This window comes from Hordeum vulgare, chromosome 2H (genome assembly GCF_904849725.1).
Source record: "Hordeum vulgare subsp. vulgare chromosome 2H, MorexV3_pseudomolecules_assembly, whole genome shotgun sequence".
In the NCBI taxonomy this organism is placed as follows: Eukaryota; Viridiplantae; Streptophyta; class Magnoliopsida; order Poales; family Poaceae; genus Hordeum; species Hordeum vulgare.
Window position 1 is genome coordinate 658,039,567 of NC_058519.1, and position 17,702 is coordinate 658,057,268.

The 17,702-nt window shown below is 43.2% G+C and overlaps 1 pseudogene; it reads right to left on the bottom strand.

Moving 5' to 3' along the window:
• Positions 1-1,487: 1,487 nt before the first annotated feature.
• Positions 1,488-6,543, bottom strand: LOC123428943 (annotated as a pseudogene).
• Between the last annotated feature and the right edge of the window lie 11,159 nt (positions 6,544-17,702).

The following is a 17,702-nucleotide window of genomic DNA, read 5'->3' on the forward strand; positions in this document are numbered from 1 at the left end:
TTGGATCCAAGAGACGTTGAATAATGAGAACCGATGAAGGGTGACAAATAGAAGGGTGACACAAGCTCGGACCATGTAGTGTGGCAGAATGGAAGTGAAGGAGTGGCTTGCCCAAAACTAAAAATCCTCGGCCCGTTCATGGTCCTTAGCTCGGGTTGAATTGCTCTGAGTGTTTCTTTTGCAGTAACTCAATCAGTACAATATATAATTCTAAATACTTTTGCCATGAAAATGTCACTTTTTCGTAAAAAGACAAAAAAAAATTGCAGAGGAAACTTCCAATATATTCATAATCTATGATGGCATTACAGAGAGCACAATAGTTCTTGTGTAACTTTGCAATGCTCTGGTTGATTACTCATCGCTATTGTACAGCAGATTCTGCCAACTAGTTTTTTTTTTTTTGCAACGAACTAGAAATTAAACCTTTTTATAGAATAGAAATTAAAGTTTGGTAACGTGCTAGTACAGTACGTACATCATCGGCGTATGTGCATTTATAAACTTTTTTTTTGAGGGGGTGCATTTCTAGACTTATGTATGCACTCCATCATGTATGGAGTATGTATTGACCGTCACACATAGTACGTAACACTGACAGTGAGAGATGGATCACCGTTTCTGGGAGGCCTAATTATCCGGTTATGCCGTCTTGACCATCATAACAGTACGTGAGACTGCCAGTTTTCCTTTTCTTTCCGATTTGATAGACATTATACTGACAGTGACAAGGTACTTTGCGTTTCTAATGTCACTAACACATAGTTGCTTAGCCTTTTTATTTAATGCTTTTGCATCTAGAGTTGTGCATGCATTGGTGCATTTTCTTTCATTTAAGTGTTTTGCCTAGGTTTACGCGCTTGCCGTTGTTTCTTTCTCGGTTATCACATTTATCTCTCTTCTCTTAATTATGTTGCCATATCAGATTTTTTGCCTACATGATAGCCTTAACACCTGTACAAGGTGAAACATTGTGAGGGGCCTCACACACACGCTAAGAAAAAGATGCATATGATTTGACCTCTCATCTTATTGGCTAGACAACTTGCACGATTAAAAGTTTAAAACACAAAGATTAACGGTCACTCACACAGTCACACTACTAAGGCCCTGTTTGTTTCAGAAGTCCCATGATTTTTTTAAGTCCCAACTAGAAAGTCTTTAGTGCCTACCCGTTTGTTTTCATGGACTAAACACGGACTAGATGTCATTAAATGAGATGCAAATAGACCATGTTACCCCTAATAATGTAGTAGTAGTTATTAAGTAACATGCTAAAAGTAGGGGCACTGTTGGAAAATATGCCAAAAAAGTCTCAAAAAGACCCTCCCATAGGGACTTCTTCCTTTAGTCCAAAATACCCCCTTTTTGTCCCTAAAAGTCCCTCCTGTTTGTTTCACATGGGACTAAAAGGAACTTTTTTTAGTCCCTACACCAAAAAGTCCCTGGAAACAAACACCCCTAACATTTCAGTGATTGGTCATCTCTCACACGTCGGTGTCGATCCCCTCGTCGCCAGTGGTGGCGGTCTCGATGTCCTGGAAACGCCGGTTGCGGACGACACAGTTGTTCTGGATCTCGCCCATGGTGCCGATGAGAATGTCCATGTTGCTCATTGATACGTCTCAAACGTATCTATAATTTCTGATGGTTTCATGCTGTTATCTTGTCATCCTTGGATGTTTTATATACCTTTTTTTGGGACTAACTTATTAATTCAGTGCCAAGTGCCAGTTCCTGTTTTTTCTGTGTTTTTGGCTCTTTTCAGATCTGATTTTGGAAGGGAGTCCAAACGGAATAAAATCCCCGAAATAAATTTTTCCCGAACGGAAGAAGATCAGGGGGCTTGAGGGCCAAGCCAGGAGGGCTACAGGGGGCCCACAAGCCACACCATCCGCCACCAGGGGGCGACGGATGGCAGGCTTGTGGCCTCCCTGGCGCCCCCTGACCTAGATCCTTCGCCTATATATTCCCTAAAATACAGAAAAAAAATCAAGGGATCCACGAAAATACTTTTCCGCCGCCGCAAGCATCCGTTTCCGCGAGATCTCATCTGGAGACCCTTCCCGGTGCCCTGTCGGAGGGAACTTTGGAGTTGGAGGGCTTCTACTTCAACATCATCGCCCCTCCAATGACTCGTGAGTAGTTCACTTCAGACCTACGGGTCCGTAGTTAGTAGCTAAATGGCTTCTTCTCTCTCTTGGATCTTCAATACAAAGTTCTCCATGATCTTCATGGAGATCTATCCGATGTAATCCTCTTTGGCGGTGTGTTTGTCGAGATCCGATGAATTGTGGATTTGTGATCAGATTATCTATGATATATATTTGAGTCTTTGCTGATTTCTTATATGCATGATTTGATATCCTTGTAAGTCTCTCCGAGTCTTGGGTTTTGTTTGGCCAACTAGATCTATGATTCTTGCAATGGGAGAAGTGTTTGGTTTTGGGTTCTTACCGTGTGGTAACCTTTCCCAGTGACAGTAGGGGCAGCAAGGCACACATCGTGTAGTTGCCATCAAGGGTAACAAGGTGGGCTCTGTCGTAGATATGAGATTGTCCATCTACATCATGTCATCTTGCTTAAGGCGTTACTCTGTTCTTTTAGACTTAATACACTAGATGCATGCCGGATAGCGATCAACGTGTGGAGTAATAGTAGTAGATGCAGAAAGTATCGGTCTACTTGTTTTGGACGTGATGCCTATAGATATAATCATTGTCATAGATGACGTCACAACTTTGCGCGATTCTATCAATTGCTCGATAGTAATTTGTTCACCCACCGTCTACTTGCTTTCATGAGAGAAGCCACTAGTAAACACTACGACCCCCGGGTCTATTCACATCTATCGTTTCCACTTTCGCTTTTACTTTGGTTTGTTACTTTCTTGCTTTCAGTTCTCACTTGGCGAACAATCTATAAGGGATTGACAACCCCTTCATAGCGTTGGGAGCAAGCTTTTTGTGTTTGTGCAGGCACTTGAGATACTCCTTCACTGGATCGATACCTTGGTTCTCAAACTGAGGGAAATACTTACCACCGCTGCGCTACATCACCCTTTCCGCTTCGAGGGAACACCAATGCAAGGCTCCAAGGCCACGCGGGAAATCCTTTGCATATTTTCCTAGGAAGTCCCTTAAGGCGTAGCCGTAGCAGAAGGATTCCTGGTGCCGTTGCTGAGGAGTATCAAGACAAGATCACCCATCAACACTCCTATTTCTAGCGCTGTTGGAAGGTCTTTTGTTGCAGTAGCAGAAGTATTTCTGGCGCCGTTGCCGGGGAAGGAGAGATCTATCCAAGTAGATCTCACAAAATCATCTCTTGCATTTCCTTTTTTTGCCAGTTGCCTCTCGTTTTCCTCTCCCCCACTTAACATTTGCCGTTTTCATTTGCCTTTCTCCTTCGCCGTTTTCTTTTGCCCGTTTCACACTCTCTTCCTGCTCGTTTGTGTGTGAGATAGTCCATCAATGGCTAGACCCACCACTCCAAACGATACCCCTGAGAATGAAGTTCTCAATTTCAGGCAGAATGAGGAAGAAAATTTAAAGGACGCTTGCTACGGGATTTGCAATGCTCAAAGTAGATCTACTCGTAAGCAATCCGCTGCTGTTCTTCTTCGCAGTTTCTATGTTGGGATTTCTCCATGGAATAGGTATATCCTTGATACCATTGTAGGCGGGAATTTTCTGGGGAGCCATACTGTTGACTCCTATGGAGCTATCATGAATTTGGTAGGCTCACCCCCGCTCATGGTTAATGGAACTACCTTGACCTTGGAACACGTCATGCAAAGGCTTGACGCTATTGAAAACAAAATTGCCACAGTTGAACTTATTGAGGGTTTGGATAGAAAGATCCACAATCAAATTACTTAGTACAGATCCAAAGTGGGATTTTTTTTGAAAAAATTAAGGGAGAAGGAACTTATAGTTAATGATTCTTCTAGAATTGGCAAACTAGAAGATGTCATAACCAACTTGGGTTCCGCTTTTGCCGCTATACAGAATACTCCAAATCTCACTCTCAAAAAGACCGTCAAGTCTGTTTTTGTTCCTAAAGCTAGTGGCGAGTCATCCAATAAAGATGAAGATCTTAAGATGATAAATGATCACACTACTTATGGTTTGAGCACCAAAGATGACTATACGTGATTCCATCACCTTTTGCCTAGCTAAGGGCGTTAAACAAAAGCGCTTGTTGGGAGGCAACTCAACGAATCAATCCTTTTTCTTTCTGTTTTGTGTTTTCCACACTTTCATAATTCTGTTATGATTGTGTTTTTGTGTTTCTTATTGCGTTTGTGCCAAGCAAAACCGTTATGATTAGTCTTGGGGATGATCGTTTGGTCATGCTCGAAAAGACAGAAACTTTCTGCTCACGAAAAGAATTTTCAATTTCTTTTCTGTAAGAGCTTTGGAGTTGATTCTTTTTGATGCTGATTGCTACGCAAATTTTTCAGACTGTCGTAATTTTTCAGAATTTTGGAAGTACCAGAAGTATACAAAATATACAGATTGCTACAGACTGGTCTGCTGTTAACAGATTCTGTATTTGTTGTGTTGGTTGCTTATTTTGATGCAACTATGGATAGTTTCGGAGGGTATTTGCCATGGAAGATTGAAAATACAGTAACCCAACATCAGCATAAGTAGAATTTAAGTTTTCTACAGTACCTAAGGAAGTGGTGGTTTGCTTTCTCATACTAATGTTATCACGAGTTTCTGTTTAAGTTTCGTGTTGTGAAGTTTTCAAGTTTTGGGTGAAGTTCTTATGGACAAAGAGATAAAGCGTGGCAAGAGCTCAAGCTTGGGGATGCCCAAGGCACCCCAAGAAATTCAAGGATGCCGTAAAAGCCTAAGCTTGGGGATGCCCCGGGAAGGCACCCCAAGAGATTCAAGGATGCCGTAAAAGCCTAAGCCGGAGGGGACTTTGGAGTTGGAGGGCTTCTACATCAACATCATCGCCCCTCCAATGACTCGTGAGTAGTTCACTTCAGACCTACGGGTTCGTAGTTAGTAGCTAGATGGCTACTTCTCTCTATTGGATCTTCAATACAAAGTTCTCCATGATCTTCATGGAGATCTATCCGATGTAATCCTCTTTGGCGGTGTGTTTGTCGAGATCCGATGAATTGTGGATTTGTGATCAGATTATCTATGATATATATTTGAGTCTTTGCTGATTTCTTATATGCATGATTTGATATCCTTGTAAGTCTCTCCGAGTCTTGGGTTTTGTTTGGCCAACTAGATCTATGATTCTTGCAATGGGAGAAGTGCTTGGTTTTGGGTTCTTACCGTGTGGTGACCTTTCCCAGTGACAGTAGCAGCAGCTAGGCACACATCGTGTAGTTGCCATCAAGGGTAACAAGGTGGGCTCTGTCGTAGATATGCGATTGTCCATCTACATCATGTCATCTTGCTTAAGGCGTTACTCTGTTCTTTTGGACTTAATACACTAGATGCATGCTGGATAGCGGTCGACGTGTGGAGTAATAGTAGTAGATGCAGAAAGTATTAGTTTACTTGTTTTGGACGTGATGTCTATAGATATAATCATTGCCATAGATGATGTCACGACTTTGCGCGGTTCTATCAATTGCTCGACAGTAATTTGTTCACCCACCGTCTACTTGCTTTCATGAGAGAAGCCACTAGTAAACACTACGTCCCCCGGGTCTATTCACATCTATCGTTTCCACTTTCGCTTTTACTTTGCTTTGTTACTTTGTTGCTTTCAGTTCTCACTTGGGGAACAATCTATAAGGGATTGACAACCCCTTCATAGCGTTGGGAGCAAGCTTTTTGTGTTTGTGCAGGCACTTGAGATACTCCTTCACTGGATCGATACCTTGGTTCTCAAACTGAGGGAAATACGTACCACCGCTGCGCTACATCACCCTTTCCGCTTCGAGGGAACACCAACGCAAGGCTCCAAGGCCACGGGGGAAATCCTTTCCATATTTGTCTAGGAAGTCCCTTAAGGCGTAGCCGTAGCAGAAGGATTCCTGTTGCCGTTGCTGAGGAGTATCAAGACAAGATCTCCCGTCAACACTCCTATTTTTGGCGCCGTTGGAAGGTCTTTTGTTGCAGTAGCACTCATCTTGGTCACGGACCTCGCAAACTGCTCAAAGAAGGCGCCCTGGTTGAGCGAGAAGTGAGTGGCCATGCATATGGTGGCCGGGTGGTCGATCAGGGCCTAATCCGACTTGAACTGCCCCTGCCTCGCGATCACGTCGAAGTAGTACTTGTTCCGTCGTGCGCACGTCCAAGTTATGGGTCAGGGTGCCGACACGATTGTCCCTGACACACTTGTTCCGTAGAGAGGTCGCGAACTTGCCGTCGATGACGGGGTTGGTGTTGAAGACCGGCTTGAAGCGGTCCTCGAAGGTCGAGCAGTGACGATGCCAAAGGTGTGCTCGCCGGAGAGGGACACCACACGAAAATATTGAATAGAGCAGGTGCACCCCAGTCCTTTTATCCTGGTCGTACACTTTCATAGAGATATGTGTCGTCCGCTTCCGTAACAAGGTCACACCATGACTCGGCAATTATTTTTCGTGTGGAGAAGGGCTCGGCGTTAGGCCAAATCACTACTATGCAGGCTAATGAGATCTTAGAGGGTCGGCTCACGGCGACACACGAGCGTGATGCCGCCTTGGCGGAGGAAGCCGCTCTCCCCCCACGCCTCGGCCTGCCGGTCGGAGGGGTGTCCCCGCGTTAGCTCCCGAGGATTTGCGGGGATGTACCTAGTCCCGTACAGCCCAACACCGTCATGCAGAGCGCATATACTGTTGAGTAGTCCAGTTCGGACTCCCTAGAGGAATAGGGAAATGGTACACCCACGTAATGTTACGTGAAGTTTCTATGTAAAGGCTGATTTAGAGGTAGTTAATTGGATTAGGATTAATGGTTGGGGCCCACCCAGGTTGAAATCAGGGTGGAGAAGAGTATTTAGTGAAGGGTAAGTAAGTTTACGTAAGAACCTTATGTAGGTGTAGGATTATTGAGAGGAATAATATGTGGGCTTTGTTTTGGAACTTGCACGGCTTTGGCCATGATGACTGACACAAGCAGTTAACTGAGTACATGAGGGATGACAATATTGATGTCGTGGTGATCCAGGAGACTATCTGTGCTAACTTCTCACTACCTGAGCTGGAGGGCCTTAGTAGGAACCTATTTGTCTGGCACTGTATGCCATCTAGTGGAATGGCAGTCCACTCCGATGTTATTCTTCTAGACGTGAAGCATACCACCTTTGAGGTAGGGTCTATGGATCGTGGCGAGTTCTATGTGAGCATGAAAGTTTGGGAGCAGGTAGCTAACTTCAAGTGGAAGGTGATTGTCATTGATGGACCGACGGACCGTGGCGAGCATCGGACTTCCTGAAGGAGTTGCATACAAATATTGGTGTCGCATCCTGCTGCTGGCTACGCCTATAGGGATTTCCTTGGCAAATATGCAAAGGATTCCCCCGCGGCCTTGGAGCCTTGCGTTGGTGCTCCCTTCAAGAGGAAAGGGTGATGTAGCACATCCACGGTAAGTATTTCCCACAGTTTGAGAACCAAGGTATCAATCGAGTAGGAGGATCGCGTCAAGTCACAAGTACCTGCACAAACACAAAAAGCTTGGACCAAACACTATGAAGGGGTTGTCAATCCCTTATAGATTGTTTGCAAAGTGAGAACTGAAAGCAAAAAGTAAACAAAGCAAAGTAAAAGTAAAAGCAGAGACAATAATTGTGAGTAGACCCCGGGGCCGTAGTGTTCACTAGTGGCTTCTCTCATGAAAGCAAGTAGATGGTGGGTGAACGAATTACTGTCGAGCAATTGATAGAGCCGCGCAAAGTCGTGACGTTATCTATGGCAATGATCGTACATATAGGCATCACGTCCAAAACAAGTAGACCCATACTTTCTGCATCTACTACTATTACTCCACACGTCGACCGCTATCCAGCATGCATCTAGTGTATTGAGTTCATAAGAACAGAGTAATGCCTTAAGCAAGATGACATGATATAGATGGACAATCTCAAATCTATGATGAAAGCCCATCTTGTTACCCTTGATGGCAACACCACGATGCGTGCCTTGCTGCCCCTTCTGTCACTGGGAAAGGTCACCCCACGGTATGAACCCAAAACCAAGCACTTCTCCCATTGCAAGAATCATAGATCTAGTTGGCCAAACAAAACCCAAGACTCGGAGAGACTTACAAGGATATCAAATCATGCATATAAGAAATCAGCAAAGACTCAAATATAATTCATAGATAATCTGATCACAAATCCACAATTCATCGGATCTCGACAAACACACCGCCAAAGAGGATTACATCGGATAGATCTCCATGAAGATCATGGAGAACTTTGTATTGAAGATCCAAGAGAGAGAAGAAGCCATCTAGCTACTAACTACGGACCCGTAGGTCTGAAGTAGACTACTCACGAGTCATTGGAGAGGCAATGATGTTGATATTGAAGCCCTCCAGCTCCAAAGTCCCCTTCGGCAGGGCATCGGGAAGGGTCTCCAGATGAGATCTCGCGGAAACGGAAGCTTGCGGCGGTGGAAAAGTGGTTTCGTGGACGCCCTGATTTTTTCTGGGAGTTTAGGGAATATATAGGCCAAAGAGCTAGGGCAGGGGAGCTCCAGGGAGGCCACAAGCCTGGTAGCCGCGGGCCCCCCTAGCCGCGGCTACAGGGCTTGTGGGCTCCCTGTGGGCCTCCTGCCTTGGTCCTCAAGTCCCCCGATCTTCTTTCGTTCTGGAAAAATTCATTTCGGGGATTTTATTCCGTTTGGACTCCGTTCCAAAATCAGATCTGAAAAGAGTCAAAAACACAGAAAAAAACAGGAACTGGCACTTGGCACTGAATTAATAAGTTAGTCCCAAAAACGATATAAAAGGTATATAAAACATCCAAAGTTGACAAGATAACGGCATGAAACCATCAAAAATTATAGATACGTTTGAGACGTATCAAGCATCCCCAAGCTTAACTCCTGCTCATCCTCGAGTAGGGAAGTGATAAAGAATGAATTTTGATGCTTTCATGCTACCTAGCATAGATGTCCTTTGTAACTCCTCTTATGGGACATGAATGTTCAGATCCGTTAGATTCAAAACAATAGTTTGCTATTGACGTGGAGACAATAATACTTCAAGCAAACTAGCAAGGTAATCATGAACTTTCAAAATAACAAGGCCAAAAGAAAGTTATCCCTACAAAATCATATAGTCTAGCTATATGCTCTATCATCCTTGCACAACGAATTTAAATCATGCACAACCTCGGTATTGGCCAAGTAATTGTTTTCACACCTTTACTTTCTCAAACTTTTTCAACTCTCACACAATACATGAGCGCGAGCCATGGTTTTAGCACTATAAGTGGGATGGAGTGTGGTGGAGGTTGCAAGGCAAACAAGGAGAAGATGGTCACATTGACTAGGCATATCAATGAGCTATGGAGATGCTCATCAATAGATATCAATGTGAACGAGTAGGGATTGCCATACAAATGATGCACTAGAGCTAAGAGTATGTGAAAGATCTTAAAGAAAACTGGTGGGTGTGCATCCAACTTGCTTGCTCACGAAGACCTAAGGCAATTTTGAGGAAGCCCATCATTGGAATATACAAGCCAAGTTATATAATGAAAATTTCCCACTAGCTATATGGTGGTGACAAAAAGAGAGACTCTCAATCATGAAGATCATGGTGCTTAATAAGCACAAGTGTGGAAAGATAGTAGCATTGTCCCTTCTCTCTTTTTCTCTCATTTTTTTGGTGGGCTCTTTGGCCTTTTTTGTGGGCATCTTTGGCCTCTTTTTGTAAATGGGCTTCGCTGGCCTCTTTTATTTTCTCACATGGGACAATGCTCCATCAATGATGATCATCACACTTACAACTCAAAACTTAGAGCAATGATGACTCTATATGAAATGCCTTCTGTAGGGTACCGTGGCAATGATCTAGCATGTCATAGACATCACTGGGAACATTATGCTAGCTATCTTATGATCATGCAATGGCAATGTAGAAGTGGTGGCACATGTCATGGTGGTAGTTGCATGGCAATATATCTCGGAATGGCTTTGAAAATGCCATAGTAGGTAGGTATGGTGGCTGTTTTGAGGGAGGCTAATGGTGGTTTTATGCACCGGCGAAAGTTGCACGACACTAAAGAAGATAGTGATGGTGGAAGGTGAAAGTGCATCTAAACCATGGACTCAACATTAGTCATGAAGAACTCATATAATTGTTGCAAAAGTTTTAGTAGTAATCGAAACAAAGCATTCAACGCATACTCCTAGGGGAAGGGTTGGTAGGTATAAACCATCGCGCGATCCCGACCGCTACACAAAGGATGACTATCAATAAACTAATCGTGCTCAGACTTCATCACATAGCGGTTCACCATACATGCATGCTACGGGAATCACTAACTTCAACACAAGTATTTCTAGATCCATAACACCTTACTAGTACAACTTCAATATTACCACAACGACAACTCAAAACTAATTGAGATGAATCAAACTTCTCTAACTACTCAATGCACATAAAGGTGGAAGTTTTCATATCCCTTTGGATAACTACCCCTTTTGAGACTACTTTCAAAGCATAGATCAACTACCACGCCACGCACTTCCCTGCTCTAAAAGATAGAAGTGAAGCACATAGAGCAAAATCAACTAGCTCAAAAGATATAAGTGAAACACATGTGAGCTGAATTGCCTAACCAAACGATATAAGTGAAGCTCGACAAAATCATGGTGAGTGCATGTCTCTCTCTCTAGGTGTGCAGCAAGGAAGATTGTGACACAACAAAAATAAAAGACTCCTACGATACAAGACGCTCCAAGCAAAACACATAACATGTGGTGAATAAAAATATAGCCCCGAGTAACGTTACCGATGGATTGAAGACGAAAGAGGGGATGCCTTCCCGGGGCATCCCCAAGCTTAGTCTTTTTCGGCATCCTTGAATCAACTTGGGGTGCCTTGGGCATCCCCAAGCTTGAGCTCTTTCCACTCTTTATCTCTTTGTCCATAAGAACTTCACCCAAAACTTGAAAACTTCACAACACGAAACTTAAACAGAAACTCGTGATACCCTTAGTATAAGAAAGCAAATCACCACTTCCTTAGGTACTGTAGCAAACTTAAATTCTACTTATGTTGATGTTGGGTTACTGTATTTTCAATCTTCCATGGCGAATACCCCCCGATACTATGCATAGTTTCATCAAAATAAGCAACCAACTCAACAAAAACAGAATTTGTTAACAACAGACCAGTGTGTAGCAATCTGTATACTTCGTATACTTCTGGTACTTCAAAAATTCTGAAAACCTACTACAGTCTGAAGAATTTGCATAGCAATCAGCATAAAAAAGAATCAACTCAAAATCTCTCACAGAAAAAATATGAAAATTCTTTTAGTGAGCAGAAAATTTCTGTCTTTTCCAGCATGATCAAACGATCATCCCCAAGACTAATCATAACGGATTCACTTGGCACAAACGCAAAATAAACACAAAAAACACAATCATAACATAATTATGAAAGTGTGGAAAACACAAAACAGAAAGAAAAATGATAGATTCGTTGGGTTACCTCCCAACAAGCAATATTGTTTAACGCCCTTAGCTAGGCATTCATAATTCAATGATGCTCACATAAAAGATAGCAATCGGACACGAAGAGAGCATCATAATAATTACATGTGGGATCATATTCGAATTCAACAATGTAACTATCACATAGGATATTTTTTTCATGATCCACATGCATGCAAAGTTGATGCTCTTCAAAAATAGTGGGATTATCACCAACTAAATCATGACTTCTCCAAACCCACTTTCAATAATATTGCAAATGCCATATTCATTATGAGGCTTAAACAAATTTTCAAGATCATAAGAAAAATCATCGCCCCACTCATGATCATTGCAACAAGTAGTGGACAAAGCAAAACTAGCATCCCCAAGCTTAGGGTTTTGCATATTTTTAGCATGATTGTCATTAATAGAATTTATACTGAAATCATTGCAATCATGCTTTTCATCCAAGGAGCCCTCGTGAATCACTTCATAAATTTCTTCCTCACAATTTTCAGATTCACGCTTCTCAAGCAAAACTCCATAAAGATAATCAAGTGCACTCAACTCACTAGCAATTGGATCTCTTAAAGAGATTAGCAAGTGGATGAGGATCCATATCACTAGATTTTTAGCAAGCGAAGATGCAAGCATATTGAAGGCACATGGCACACAAGCGAACAGAAAGCAAGCGAGAGAAAGGGCGAACGAAAAGGGAAACGAAAAGGCAAACGAAAAAGGCAAATTGTGAAGTGGGGGAGAGGAAAACGAGAGGCAACTGGCAAACAAAGTAAATGCAAGAGATGAGTTTGCGACACCTACTTGGATGAGTTCTTGACTTGATCTTCCTCCCCGACAACGACGCCAGAAATCCTTCTGCTGCTGGCTACGCCTATAGGGATTTCCTTGGCAAATATGCAAAGGATTCCCCCACGGCCTTGGAGCCTTGCGTTGGTGTTCCCTTGAAGAGGAAAGGGTGATGTAGCACAGCGGCGGTAAGTATTTCCCTCAGTTTGAGGACCAACGTATCAATACAGTAGGAGGATCGCGTCAAGTCACAAGTACCTGCACAAACACAAAGAGCTTGCACCCAACGCTATGAAGGGGTTGTCAATCCCTTATAGATTCTTTGCAAAGTGAGAACTGAAAGGAAAAAGTAAACAAAGCAAAGTAAAAGTAAAAGCGGAGACGATAACTGATAGTAGACCCGGGGGCCGTAGTGTTCACTAGTGGCTTCTCTCATGAAAGCAAGTAGACGGTGGGTGAACGAATTACTCTCGAGCAATTGATAGAACCGCGCAAAGTCGTGACGTTTGATACGTCTCCAACGTATCTACTTTTCCAAACTCTTTTGCCCTTGTGTTGGACTATAATTTGCATGATTTGAATGTAACTAACCTGGACTGACGCTGTTTTCAGCAGAATTGCCTTGGTGTTATTTTTGTGCAGAAATCAAAGTTCTCCAAACGTCCTGAAAATTTGCGGGGAGTAGTTTTGGAAAATATCAAAAATACCTGCGCCAGGATCCACCTTAGGGGGTGGGCCAGTGGGCCACAAGCCCCTGGTCCGCCACCACCCCTGGTGGCGGTTGGCAGGCTTGTGGGGCCCACAGGCACATGCCGCCCCCAATTCCAGCTCTATAAGTTGTCTTTCGTCCCAGAAAAAATAAAAAGAGAAGTTTTCGTCGCGTTTTCGATATGGAGGCGCCGCCACCACGTGTTCTTCATCTGGAGGCTAGATCTGGAGTCCGTCTTGGGCTCCGGAGAGGGGAAATCGTCACCATCGTCATCATCAACCATCTTCCCTCTCCAATTCCATGAAACTCTTCGTCGTTCGTGAGTAATCTATTCGTAGGCTCGCGCGGGCGGTGATGAGTAGGATGAGATCTATCATGTAATCAAGTTAGTTTTGATGGGGATTGATCCCTAGTATCCACTATGTTCTGAGATTTGATGTTGCTACTACTTTGCCATGCTTAATGCTTGTCACTAGGGCCCGAGTGCCATGATTTCAGATCTGAAATTATTATGTTGTCACCAATATATGTGTGTTTTAGATCTGATCTTGCAAGTTGTAGTTACCTACTATGTGTTATGATCCGGCAACCCCGGAGTGACAATAACCGGAACCACTCCCGTTGATGACCATAGTTTGAGGAGTTCATGTGTTCACCAAGTGCTAATGCGTTGGCCCGGTTCTTTATTAAAAGGAGAACCTTAATATCCCGTAGTTTCCTTTTGGACCCTGCTGCCACGGGAGGGATGGACAATAGATGTCATGCAAGTTCTTTTCCCTAAGCACGTATGACGACACACGGAATGCATGCCTACATCACATTGACGAACGGGAGCTAGCCACTTATCTCTCCGTGTTATAGCTGTTGCATGATGAATATCATCCAAACAAATCACCGACCCATTGCCTACGAGTTTGTCCTACTGTTGCTACTGTTGTTACTTGTCTTGCTCTGCTGCTGCTGCTACTACTGTTGTTCCTTGCCACTGCTATTGCTTGTTACACTGCCGTTACTCGCTACTTTGCTGTTACTACTGTGCTTGCAGATACTAATCTTCCAGGTGTGGTTGAATCTGACAAATTCAGCTGCTAATACTTGAGAGTATACTCTCACCTCCTGTCGTGCAAACCAACAAATTGGGTTGAATACTCTACCCTCAAAAACTGATGCGAACCCACGCGCTGGTGGTCCATCAACAACATTCTTCTAGTCTCATTACTGGGGAGTGTTTTCAGCATTCTTCTGGTGCCGTTGCAGGAGAAGGTTAGTTGTTATAAGCATTCGTCTAGCTAACACTAGAGATTGCAGGATCAACACTTTTCTGGAGCCACTGCCAGGGAAGCACAGCTGACGTCAACATTTTTTTGGCGCCGTTGCCAGGGAGGTATTGCTATATTCTTTGACTCACCTGGGATTTATATCTGCTGATCACTATGAAGAATCTGAAGGATCCAAAGACCAAAGTCTTGCCCTCAACTACGAGGGGAGGTAAGGAATTGCCATCTAGCTCTGCACTTGATTCACCTTCAGTTATGAGTAAGTTTGCAACATCACCTACTGCTAGAGATGCTATGCTTGATACTATGCCTGATGATACTATGCTTGATACTATGCCTGATGATGTTATGCTTGATACTGCTAGAGATGCTATGTTCGATACTGCTTTGCCTGATGATGCTAGAGATGCTACTATGCGTGATGATGCTATGCTTGATACTGCTAGAGATACTCCTTTGCTTGATGTTCCACTGGGAGCGTTCCTTGATGCTCATATTGCTAGAGTTAGTGCCAATGCTCGTGATGCTTCTGATACTGCCGATGCTATTGAGATAGAACCTGCTTTTGCTCCTCCTAGATCTAGTTCTCCTAGATATGAATTGCCTGATATACCTGAGGGTTACGTTATGGAGGGAGAGATAGCTGAGGATTTTCTTGCGTGTAAGGATGCCTATGATGCTGAGAAATTAGTTCTCAAGTGGAAGGAAAAATCTCGGGAAGTTAGGATGAGAAATGATCCGAAGTTTGCCACTTCGCCTATCTTTGTCACCGATAAGGATTATGAATTCTCTGTCGACCCTGAGATAATCTCTCTAGTCGAATCTGATCCTTTTCACGGTTATGAGTCTGAGACGGTCATAGCCCATCTTGCCAAACTATCCGAAATAGCCAACCTTTTCACTAATGAGGAGAAGATCCGCCACTACTATATCCTTAAGCTGTTTCCTTTCTCTCTAAAGGATGATGCTAAAGCCTGGTTCATCTCTCTTGCTCCTGGATGTGTGCGTAGTCCCGAGGAGATGGTCTATTACTTCTGTGAGAAATATTTCCCTGCCCATAAGAAGCAAGCTGCCTTGCAAGAAATATACAACTTTGCTCAATTCCGAGAAGAGAGTCTTCCACAAACTTGGGGGAGGCTCGTCCAGCTACAGAATGCTTTGCCTGATCACCCTCTTAAGAAGAACGAGATACTTGATATCCTCTATAACGGACTTACCGATGCCTCTAGAGACCACCTAGATAGTTGTGCCGGTTGTGTTTTTAGGGAACGAACTGTAGAACAAGCTGAGACCCTACTGAATAACCTCTTGATCAACGATAATCCTTGGACTATTCCCGAACCACCTCCTAAGCCAACTCCTAAGAAAAGAGGTATTCTATTCCTCAGTCCTGAAGATATGCAAGAAGCCAAGAAATCTATGCAAGAGAAAGGCATTAGATCTGAAGATGTCAAAAATCTACCACCTATCAAAGAGATCCATGGTCTCGATAACCCGGTACAGGTAGTAGAAGTGAATTCTCTGCGTAGGTTTGACGAGAGTGATATTCCTTTTGATAAACCTGCTAGCCTATGCTTTGATGAATTTGACAACTTTGTTGCCAAACAACAGAGTTTCAATGATTATGTTAGCAGACATTTGGAACAAAGTGCTCGTATGCTTAACCATTTAAGTGCTTGTGTAGACGGAAATGTCAATGCTCTGAAGCTTCTGAGTAAACATGCCTCTATGGTCACTACTCAGGTAGAACAAGTACTTAAAGCTCAGAATGACCTGCTCAATGAATTAAATGACAACTCTGTCAGAGTCATTACCAGAGGAGGCAAAATGACTCAGGAACCTTTGTATCCTGAAGGTCATCCTAAGAGAATTGATCAAGATTCTGAAGGAATCAATGCTGATACACCTAGTCATCCTAAGGAGAAGAAGAAGGATGATAGAAACCTGCACGCCAGTTCACCAAATACTATCACACCTGAAGAACCTAATGATATTTCTGCGTCTGATGCAGAAACACAATCAGGTGATGAACATGAACCTGGTGACAACATGGACAGTGATGTTCATAATAATGCTCAACCTAGCCATGATGAGGATGTGGAGATTGAACCTACGGTTAATCCTGGTAATCCACAACCTAAGAAATACGACAGGAATGACTTTACTGCTAGGAAGCATGGTAAAGAAAGAGAGCCATGGGTTCAGAGACCTATGCCCTTTCCTCCTAAGCCATCCAAGAAAAATGATGATGAGGATTTTGAGCGCTTCGTTGAGATGATAAGAGCCATCTTTCTGCAGTTGCGGTTAACTGATATGCTCAAGATGTCTCCGTATGCCAAGTAAATGAAAGATATCGTGACTAATAAACGGAAGATACCAGATCTTGAGATCTCCACCATGCTTGCCAATTACACTTTCAAAGGTGGAACTCCTAAGAAACTTGGTGATCCCGGAGTGCCCACTATACCTTGCTCCATTAAAGGAAACTACGTAAGAATTGTCTTATGTGACCTTGGAGCCGGTGTTAGTGTTATGCCGCTTTCTGTTTATCGTAGACTTGAGTTGGATAAGTTGACACCCACTGAAATTTCTCTACAAATGGCCGACAAATCAACTGCTTTCCCTATCGGCACTTGCGAGGATGTGCCTGTTGTGGTTGCTAATACCACTATCTTAACAGACTTTGTTATCTTGGATATTCCCGAGGACGATGCCATGGCTATCATCCTCGGAAGACCCTTTTTAAACACTGCAGGGGCTGTTATATATTGCAACAAAGGCAATGTCACCTTCCACGTCAACGGTAATGAGCACAGAGTGCACTTTCCGAAGAAACGATATCAAGTACATTGCATCAATGCTATCGAAAAGACTTCATCGATTCTTATTGGGAGCTTTGAATGCCCTATTCCTCGTGTCAAGATGAAGTATGATTTGCTTGTTGGGGAGATTCATATCCCCATTGAGGTGACTTAGTGGCTACTCGAAAATTCTTCGTTCTCTCTTGCGATTCGAGAAGGTTTTGTCATAAGTACTTGATCAACCCCATTGACGAATTTCTTCCGATGACCATAAAACAGATGAATCAAGGAGTCACATCCCTTTGTTTTGAGTCTTCATTTTCTTTTGCTTAGAAGAAAAATGATAGAATTAATTTAGCTTTTCCTGTTTTCTATTTTAGCGTCCCGGAGAAAAATACCTCGAAAATAAAAGTTCTCCGATGGTCCTGAAAATTTAGTATGATTTTTTCTGGAATTTTTGAAAAATTCTGGGCCTGAGAGTTGGTCAGGGGGACTGA